The 11,329-nt window shown below is 37.7% G+C and overlaps 1 protein-coding gene across 2 annotated transcripts in view; it reads left to right on the top strand.

Annotated features, from left to right (window-relative positions):
• Positions 1-11,329, top strand: part of ppp1r8a (protein phosphatase 1, regulatory subunit 8a) — a 54,868-nt gene that overhangs the window by 929 nt on the left and 42,610 nt on the right. The window lies entirely within an intron of this gene.

The raw sequence follows: 11,329 nt of genomic DNA on the forward strand, positions 1-11,329 counted from the left end.
TTGCGTTTTTGATGAGGTAGCAATGAGTAGGTGCTGGGGGAGATGTAGTTGTTATTGTGTATTTAGGTTGGCTTGCCTTAGAAGGAGGGCAAAGAAGGTTTGCTGGATTGATTCATAGGATCAGGGAATTGTCATGAAGAGTCATAGGTAGGCTAGGCCTTGAAGAATGACAGGTGATCTCATTGAAACGTGTATAAAATTCTTAGGGTAACTGTGACAGAGAGCTGTTGGAAGGATGTTTTCTTCAACCAGGGAGTTTAAAACTGGACATTTTAACCTGAAAATGAAGGGTCAGCTATTTAGGACTAACATAAGAAATTGTTTCACTCAAGATTGTAGAACCTTTGATGTTTTCTGTGGTAGAAAGCTATGGGTGCTCAGTTGTTGAGTCATGTCCAAGATCAGATTTTTGGATATTAAGAGGATTAAAGTATATGGGGATATCGCAGGAAGATGCAGCTGAGAGTGAAAATCAGTCATAATCCTACTGAATGACTCAAGATGCCAACTAGCCTTCCTAGTATTTCCTGTTCTTATGTTCAAAAGACATTTGATAAAGTACCATGTGATAGGCTTCATAGTATGACTGAAGCTTACACGTGAAAGGGTCCACGCTAGCATGGGAATAAAACTAAGTGGATGGTAAAGTACAGGTTTATAATTGGCTGCTATTAGACTTGAAGGAGATGTATAGTAGAATTTTCCATGGTTCAGTTCTCAGGCCACTGCTTTTCTCATTATGCATTGAAGACTTCAGCTTTGAACACTATTTCAAAGTTTGCAGACCTTTGTCTTACATATATGAAGAAGATGGAAACTTTGAGGACATGTGCTTCTGTCCATTTTGCCAGCCTGCAGGTGAAAGATATGCATTTTTAATGTATTGATATCTTTTGCAGAAGGCATGAAAAGGGCCAATGTATGATAAATCATTTAGTTTAATGAGGGAGTAAATGAGAGACCAAACTTGGTGTTTGCTGTCAAATCTCTGGCAACAGGACAGGCTAATAAACTAATTAATTAAGCACATGGATTCTTGAACATTGTAAATAAAAGCATACAGTATAAAAGGCAAGAAGTTATGCTAAACCTATATAAAACACTAATAGGCCCCAGCAGGAGTACTGTATCCGATTCTGAGCAGCACACTTTAAGAATAACATCCTAGCTGAAGATAGTACAGAAGAGATTTACTAGAATGTTTCCAGTGATTAAAAAATTACAGTTCATGTAATGAGAGGACATAGATTTGTGTTTGGCAGAAGAATTAAGGACATCATGGGAAAAAGCGTTTTTTTTAAATCTAGTGAGCCATTAAGATATTTTTCTTCACTTATGGACTGTAGGCATCTTTTGCAATCTCAGCATTTATTCCCCATCCCTAATTGTCCTTGAGATTGTGGTGGAGAGCTGCCTGCTCAGACAGTATATGTGATGAAGATGCTTTCGCAGAGAAAAGGGATAAGTAATGTTTGATCTCATTGCCAAGCCAATAGGATTCTGACCAATTTACATAACATGGGAGAATGTTCCATATGCAATTGCCTAAATGAGTAATATATAACATAGGACTGCGGATGCTGGAAATCTGAAATAAAAACAAATTGCTGGAGAAACTCAGTGGGTCTGGGAGCATCTTTGGAGAGAAAGAAGAGTTAATGTCTTGTTACTTGGTCGCCATTAGGCGAGCTTCAGAATTGTACATTTTTTAAAAATTGCATTCAAATTTCACCATGTGCCTCCCCTCAAATTAACAATTTGGAGCAAAAAACACAATTATGAAATTCGCAGGTGACATCAAATTAAGTGAATAGTCAGTACCAAGGAGGACTAACAAATTACGTTAGTAAGCTTGGAAAGGTAGGTTATGTTGTAAAATAAGGTTGGGTAGAAGAACAAAGGATCATGTAGTACAGATGAAACACTTACTACAAGTTGCATCACAGGCTAGCAAGCCATTTTTTAAAAAAAATACTGGGAATTAAAAAGTTGAGAAGTTATGCTTAATTTCTATTGTACTTTAATTACATTACACTTGGGGCATTTGTGCGGTTCCTTCATATCAGATAAGGAATCAGGAGTTAGTGAAGAGGTTGCAGAGAAAATTGCAAGTAAATAGCAGAATTACAAGGATATACATATCAACAAAGACAAGTTGGAAGTTTCTTATCCCTCAAGGCTCAGTCTTCCTCAAGTTCTGCCAGAACAGGCTATACCTTTTGTTTTTTTATCTCTGAAGTAATGTTGAACTCTGTCACAGAAGGATTACACAACAGAGCAATGATGAAATTGTGCCGATGAAGAGGCTGCCTTTTCAACGTTCCCTATTTCTGATTTACCTGTTCCATTATTAGGAAGTAGTCTAGATTCTAAATTGGATCATTTGGTGTTATGCCTAACCAGAGTTTCATAAACTGACCTAAGTGTCAATCTCTTATTTCTTTAGCTCCTAGCATTACATTACATTGTGAACAAATTGCACATCTTTTTTGGATACAAATTGCATCTAAACAAGCAATGTTCCATCCTTGTATCAAGAATACAAATTATTTTGAACAACTCATAGGTGCTAGACAGGGTCTGCGGCAGGTGGTGAGGGAACCAACAAGAGGGGAAAAAACATACTTGACCTCATCCTTGCCAATCTGCTGGCTGCAGATGTATCTGTCCATGACAATATCGGTAAGAGTGCCATCGTACAATCCTTGTGAAGACCAAGTCCTGCCTTCTGACTAAGAATACCCTTCATCATTTTGTTTGGTACTATCACCAAGTTAAATGAGACAGACGTCAAACAGATCTAGCAACCCAAAACTAGATATGCATGAGGTGCTATAATCCATCAACAGCAACAGAATTGTACTCCAGCACAATCTGCAAACTCATGGTCTGGCATAATCCCACTCTACCGTTACTATCAAGCCAGGAAATCAACCCTGTTTCAGTGGAGAGTGCAGGAGGGCATGCCAGGAGCAGCACTAGGCATACCAAAAATGAGGTGTCAACCTATTAAAACTGCCAAACAGGCTACTTCCATGCCAAATAGCATAGGTAGCAAGTGATAGACAGAACTAAGCGATTCCCACAACAAACAGGTCAGATCTAAGCCCTGCAGTCCTGCTACATCCAGTTGTGAATGGCGATGGACAATTAACTCACTGGAGGAGGAGGAGGCTCCACAAATATCCCCATCCTCAATAATAGAAGAGTGCAACACATTTATGCAGAAGATAAGACTGAAGAGTTTGCACCAATTTCAGCCAAAAGATGATTCATCTCTGCTTCCTCCGCTGGTCGCCAGCATTACAGTTGCCAGTCTTCAGCCAATTTGATTCATTCTTTGTGATATCAAGAAACAGTTGGAGGCACTGGATACAGCAAAGGCTGGGCCATGACAACATTTCAGCAATAACACTGAAGACTGTGCTCTAGAACTTGCTGTTCCCCTACCCAAGCTCTTCCAAAACTGTGAAAAATTCCCCAGGTGTTTCCTGAACATGGAAAGCAGGACCAATCCAATCTGGCTAATTACTTCCTCTCTGTCATTAGTAAGGTGATGGAAGGTGTCATCAGCAGTGCCATCAAGTATCATCTGCTCAGTAGTAACCTGTTCAGTGGTGCTCAGTTTGGGTTTCACTAGAGCCACTCAACTCCTGACCTAATTTCAGCCTTGCTTTAAACATGGACTAAAGAGCTGAATTCTAGAGGTGAGAGTGACCAACTTTGACATTAAAACTACATTCAACCAAATGTGGTATCAAGGATCCCAAGCAAAACCTGGACTCGATGGGTATTGGGGGCAAATTCTTCAGTGGTGGAGTCATACCTGACACACAGGAAGACCGTTGTGGTTGTTGGAAGTCAGTCATCTCAGCTCCAGTGCATCTCTGCAGGAGTTTCTCAGGGTACTGTCCTTGGCCCAACCATCTTCAGCTGCTTCATCTATAACCTTTCTCCACCATAACATCAGAAGTGGGGATATTTTCTGATGATTGAAATAGCAGGTAACATTTGCACCACACAAATGCCAAACAATGACCGTCTCTAATAAGAGACAATCTAACCACCAGCCCATGATATTCAGTTGTGTTACCATCACTGAATCCCCAACTAACAAGACCTTGGGTTACCATTGACCAGAAAGTCAGCTGGACTCACCACAAAAAAAAAAGGGGTTACAAGAGCAGATAAAAGGCCAGGAATATTGCGGTGAGCAACTCCCCTCCTGACTCCCCAGAACCTGCCCACTGTCTACAAGGCACAAGTCTGAACATTGAAGGAATACTCCCACTTGCCTGGATAGGTGCAGCTCCAACAGCACTCAAGGTTTACACTATCCAGGATAAAGTAGCCTACTTAATTGGCACCACATTCACAAACATCCAATCCTTCCTCCACTGATGCTCAGTAGCAGCAGTGTGTACTAACTACAAGATGCACAACAGAAATTCACCAAAGATCCTTAGACAGCATCTTCCAAACCCACAACTGCTTCCATCTTGAAGGGCAAGGGCAGCAGATACATAGGAACACTACCACCTGTAAGTTTCCTTCAAAGCCATTCGCCATCCTGACTTGGAAATAATCTGCCATTCCTTTATTGCCACTGGGTCAAGATCCTGAAAATTCTGTTCCTAAGGACATTTGTGGGCTAACCCACAGCACACAGACTCAAAAAGTTCAAGAAGGCAGCTCACCACCACTTTCTCAAGGGTGATTAAAAAATGCTAGCCAGCTAGCGATGCCAACGTCCCACAAGTGAATAAAAAGCACATAGGTTAGCATGTTTCTATTCCTCTGGACTAAGGCAATGAAGAAAAAACATGAGTAGTAATTCCTACCAAGATATTTTCATGAAAATTTGTTCTGAGCTACAGATACAGTTAACAGATTAAAGCACGTAGCAGAACCAAATTCTAATTCATTGACATGACAATTCTTGTTTAAAAATAACATCATGCTAATTTCAAGCTAATTAATTCAAAGTTTTACTTTAATCTGATAAAGAAGCCTCAGGTTTTACAGTGTAATTAAAGCAAATGTGATAGCTGTTTTCCAACCAGACAAAATGACACCAAGACAGCTACTGTGACAGTTAACAGTTTGCTTTTAAAACTTTAATCTTACCTAGCAGACATAATTTAAACTGGACTATTCGAGTGTAAACCTGAAATAATACTTGAAAACAATATGGGAAAATTAGTATTATCAAACTCCTTCACTGTTGCTAAATGTATTTAATAATAGCAAGATGCTTTTTTTGTTTTGTAGGTTGTTTGGACTGTAATGGCTGGATTTGAACTGGTACGGTTGTTCAGGCCAGATTCGAGGGTAGATGTCTCTATGGTTGGTATTCATCTTGAAGGTGTCTTTCATGGAGGTAGGTAAATATTTTATATGTTCTTTTTTCTTAACATTTTAATGATTTTAGATCAGAAAATCTGCAGTGTACCAAAATGGTATGGACACAGCCAATGTATGTTAGTGCTGTAGAACATGATGAGCAACCTTGCATTTTAAAGTCATATATTAGATTCAAAGGCTTTAGTATATCACCTTCCATTTTTACAATACTATTTTTTAAAAATATAAATTTAATGTGGCCTGGCAATACATGACTTATTTTGGTTTTGATAAAACAAAATTAAGTCTAGGTTTGGTTGTTTTGGAAGTGAAGGGGTAAAATGTATGTTTTGGAAAGGGGAAAGGGCAACTCTTGCGAAGTAACTTACTTGTTTTTGGTAGCGGCTTTTCAGTTAAATGAAAATTGGTATTTTTTTTTTGATCCTGAATATTGGTTTTGATGCTCATATCTAGATTACATTTTTGTTCAGCATCTTAGCTTTAAACTATTCCGTTGACCTCAAAGAAGCAGAAAGTCAAAAATATTCCGGTTGTTAACTAAGCAGGAAAAAAGTTTGAAAATTTATTCAAATAAAACATTAGTTCTCAACCCAATTATTATCAACACACAGGTTAACTGTATTTTACTGGAAAGGGGTTTGGTTTTTGAGCAGAGATACAGTATGTCTGTCACTTGTCATTGCTGGACAGTCTCCTAATTCATTTGATTAATTGTCACATCTTAATTCTGCTATTTGCAGCTATTTTCCATTCCATTAATGCGTGAAAATATACTATGTCTTTCAGCGGACACTTTTACATCGTTTATCTTTGACGTTTTCATGACTGTTTTAAGTGGCTTAGGAGTTTATGGAATTATTAAGGTAAGATCTCACATTTTATACTAAAGTTAGCAGGCATCTATTTGTATAAAAACATTCATTTAAATTATATTAGGTTATCAAACTTTTTACATTACCTTGGTTCAAATTTGTGCATCTTTTCTGAGATTGCAAATCTGAGTTAATGCTCTGTTTTGTCATCCAACTTGACACTACGTTGAAGAGACTGAGCTTCACAGAATTTGTCATGTAATGGAACCTGGAACAAGATCAATTTTCTAAATGTCTATTTTTGAGCTTTCTCGGCCAGACTTTCTTTTTTTTTTAAAAAAAAAGCTCCCAGCGGGGTCTTTTTTTAATGTGGGATTTGTAGGCTTCTTTGAACATGTGAAAAAAATGCCACTGTTGTTCCAACTGCATGAAGTTGACCTTTTAGAAGTTTGTTTATCTATATGTGCACAGACCTTCATTTTACTAAGTACAGACCAAGTTTGGAGCACTACCTCTGTGTGAAGGCTGCATTAAATTATTATTAATACAGCTGCAGAAGTCCTACATTACACTTATCTGCAATTTTCATTCCAAATTGGTCCACAAAAGTACTCTGTGAAATTCTATCTCCTTGCCTCAGAGCACAGCAGCATGCCAAATCTTACCTATCTCAGTATTTCCCTTGTGTAGCCTGTGAAAAACCAGTGTTATTATAATGTTTAATGGAATAAATTTAAGTAATTAAAAAGAAATAGATTTACAGGAAAAGAGCAAGAGTCCTATTAATGAACCAGATGGGTTTTTTACAATTCTTGATGAGAACTTTGTTGTCATCATTGCCGATGCTAGCTCTCAATTGTAGTTTTTAAATTATTATATTTAAATATCACCAGCTGCTGTGGTGGGATTTGAACCCCTGACATTAGCACTGCTTTCTAATTGTACTCTAATTGAACTTATTTAAGTTCTGCACCATTGGCCATACTTCCAGTGCCAAAGCCCTAAGCTGTCTCCGCCCTTTCTCCTTCTTTAAGACACTCCTCAAAACCTAATTCTTTGACCAAACATTGACTATTTACTGTGGTATTTCCTCAGTTCATATTTTGTTTGATAACATTGCTATGAAGTGCCTGGGTTGCTTTACTCTGTTTAAAGATACAAAATAAATACAAATAGCTGTTGATCTGTGTCCCTTCTGAATTAAAATGAAAGCTGGCTATTAGGTTTTTATTATATGAACGGTCTTCAACTGAACAGAATAAAAACTTGTGGGATTAGAAGGACAAAGGCATAATGGTTACAAAATTGACTAAAAGACAGAAATCAGAAAACAATTGTGATTGTTATTTTTCAGATTAAAAGAAATTACATACAGATGTTATCCAAAAGTTGATATTAGATCTATTGTTTTGATATGTATTAATGGAATGAACTTGAGCATCCAAGTAGTAATTTCAATGTTTATTGTTCATTTAAAACAAAATCTCTAATATAGTGAACAATGAGGTGGACGTAGACTTGTGAAATGGGCAAACATGGCATATTAAATTTTAATGCAAGAAAATGTGAAATATGTTTTTGAAGGATGAATGAAGAAAAGCAATTTGAATCAAGTGCCACATTTCAAAAAGAATGGAGGAACAGAAGCATGTAGAAACATGTACAGAAATCTTTGAAGGTGGTAGTGCAAGTTGAGAGGGCTGCTAAGATATATGAGCTCTGTGGCTTTATTAATAATCAAATAGATTACAGAAGTAAGGTAATTATAGGGAAAAAATAGGAAATTGGTTAGGGCTTATCTGGAATATTGACTTCATTTCTGGACACCACATTTTCAGAAGGATGTCAAGTTCCTAGAAAGGATGCTGAAAAGATTTACTAAATCAGTTCTTGAGATGGGAAGAGATTGCTGCAAGGTGATCCACAGAGTAAAGAAATTTCATAGAATTCATCATGAATGAATGAATCAATTATTACAGTTGGTTAGGAAAACCTGTTTCCAGTAACAGAATAGTCAGTAAACAAAGAACGAAAAAATGTGAGTGGTAGAATAAAATAACCCAAGACAACAAGAAACGTGCGCTATCTGAAGAGGTGATGGAAACTGATTCGGTGGCAACATTCAAAAGAGAATTAGACATATGTACTTGAAAGAGAGAGAAACAATCTACAGGTTAAGTGCAGGGAAGTGGGAAAAATTGGCTAACTTTTTCAAAGAGCCATCACAATCATGATAGGCCAAGTGGACTCCTGTATTTTACTGGTTTGTCAAGTCTCTGTTTGTTGCTTATGTTTGTTATAACATTTTTTTTAAAGTGTGAACACCATTTTGGTCTGTTTCCGTCTTTTATTATCCCTGTGTCCACAAATCTTTCAGTGATAATCAAGTGAATCACAATTCTCTACTGGTGCCTCTTTCAGCAATTTTGAATAAATACAACCTATCCATAGGGAATTAAATGTTTTGAACTGATTAACACTTCTTTCTTCTCACAAACAGCTGTTAAATTCACTTGCGATATCTCGGGCATGTTGCCCACAAACTAACTTTGCAAAATTTTGGAGGAAGTATTAATGTATTAATATATTTACAGTGCATTGCTCTCGCTTTGATTTTTACAGGAGGGGGCATAAAGATGCAGGGCATCCAAGGATGAGATTGACAGGATCCCAATTGATTAAACCTTTACAGAGTCCTTCCTGACACCTGGATAGATTGACTAACTGCCTAATAGGTGAGGTTGGGAATCTTGTGGCAGGTGGCTGCACTCAAAGACCTAGGAATATAATCAATGGTAGTCAGTAATGAAAGGAAACTTTGCTTGCAGATGCGGGGTAGGGGAGAGAGATGTACCATACAACCTAGGAGAAATGTACTCCATGAAATATAAAGACATTTTCAAGTAGTTATTTCACTTTTTTAAATTTCCCAATCATCCAACAAATATACATGGGGAAACAGCACTCTTATTGATTCATTTTGTTTCCTTTTTCTCTCTCTCTCTGATGTAGTACTTTCCAGATTTTCTGATTCCATTTATATGCTACCTGGTAGTTGACTTCCTCATCTATTGCATAGAAGTAGTTGGCATCTATGTTGATCTTCCAGATTACGTGCACGCAAAACATTATATTCAAAATGTGGTAAGTACCTATTTCTAAGGTTCTTGGATTTTCCATTTTAAAGGGAACAGTTTTTGTCTTTTTGCCTCTTGATTTTTTTTTGTATGTGTGTTGGCTGAAGATGAGATTGATAATGGTGATTCTCTTACCTTGGGTATTGTCCTTAATTTCTTTGGAAGCCTGTTTTTATTAACCCTTCCTCAAAAGAAAATCTACCGGCATCTCATTATCCTCTCAAACTACTATCCCATCCCTATGTGTTATTACCTGCTAATTACACATCCATCTTTCCTACAACTTGTTTGAACATCTCCAATTCTATTTATGCTGTCACTATAGTAATGAACTGGCCCTGGTAAAAGTCTCAAGTTATGCCACCTGTCATTGTAACATTTAGTGTGGTTGACCATGTAAACCCCCTGTAACACCTTTATGCTCAACGGGAATGCCTTTGCCTGATTCCACTTTTAAATATCTAATTGGAGGTAGATATCTAATTGGAATATCTTGAAATAACTCCTATTCCCACTCCATGCCAGTAATATTAGAGTCCCTGAGGTGCTCTCCTTGGCCACATTCTATTTCTCATTTACTTGCTACCCCCTTTGCAACATCTTCCAGAACATAGTTTCACCTGCTTCCCTATATAGCCTTTGGTCTACCTCTATATTGGCAGCATTCTTGCCTAATATCAAAGATTATATGAGCAGCAGTTTCCACCAGCTAAACACTGAAAGATTGAAGCCATTGACTGGATGTGCTGCAAATGCCAATTCCTTACCATTGATTCTGGTCTCTCCCTCTCTGGTCACTGTTGTGGGTTAACCAAAGTGTTTGAAACCTCGATATCCTGTTTGACCCTGAGCTGAGCCTCTGACCCCATAACCTGTCCATCACAAAGACTACCTAATTACATCTCCATCCCTACATCAACTACCCTGTTGAAACCCATAAGACTATAAAATGTAAGAGTAGAAGCAGGCTATTTGGTGCATCGGGTCTGCTCTGCCATTCATGATGGCTGATCTGATAACCTTCAACTCCCCGCTCCTGATTCCTCTACAGGTTTAAAAATCCTACTGTCTCAGGCTTGAAGCTACATAATGACTTAGTCTCGCCACCAGTCTGTGGCAAAGAATTCCATAGGTTCACTACCCTCTGACAGAAGGATATCCTCCTCATCTCTATCTTAAATGAGTGACTCCTTATTCTGAGATTATCCCCTCTGCCCTTAAAACACTCCCATAAGGGGAAATAACCTTTCTGCACCTACCCAATCTAGCTCCCTAAGAATTTTGTATGCTTCAATAAGGTCAACTCTCATCCAATGAGTACAAGCCCAAATTATTCAACCTGTCCTCATAAGAAAATCCCTCCATGCTTGGACTCCACCTGGTAAACCATCTCTGGACTGCCTCCAATGCCAATATATCTTCAGTTAGGTATGGAGACTAAAACTATTCACAGTATTTCCGGTGTAGCCTGACAAGTGTCTTATATTGTTTTAAAGATGTGAAATCAGTAGTTTTGTAATGCTTTTTTTTTAAATGATGTTGCTTGGTTTGTATTTCTAAATAAGTTATAATTTTCCTGCCAAGTTTTATTTCCCAGAACGAGACAGTCTGATTGAGCCAGGCTCCACTAAAGCCATGATTGCATTCACATTTCTGTTTCTATGTGTTATGGGTTTGAAGGTAAGAAAAACAGATGTTGTTGAATGACAAATTTATATTGGTATCTAAAATAGCTGGCATGAAGTATAACCTGTTGTTTGGCTGAAACTGATATGAGTTGAGCATCAGAGCTGTTATATTTACTACATGAGACTCCCCAAATAAATCTACTGTGTTTTGTCCATTCAAATTGATCTATGGTCATGAAATAAGAGATCCATTAAAATTGATCAGTGAAGTATTTAAGTAAAACAAAAATGAATTCTTAATCAACAACAAAAACAAAGTTGCTGGAAAAGCTCAGCAGGTCTGGCAGCATCTGTGAAGGAGAAAACAGAGTTAACGTTTCGGGTCCAG

This window comes from Rhincodon typus, chromosome 27 (assembly GCF_021869965.1).
Source record: "Rhincodon typus isolate 14 chromosome 27, sRhiTyp1.1, whole genome shotgun sequence".
NCBI lineage: Eukaryota > Metazoa > Chordata > Chondrichthyes > Orectolobiformes > Rhincodontidae > Rhincodon > Rhincodon typus.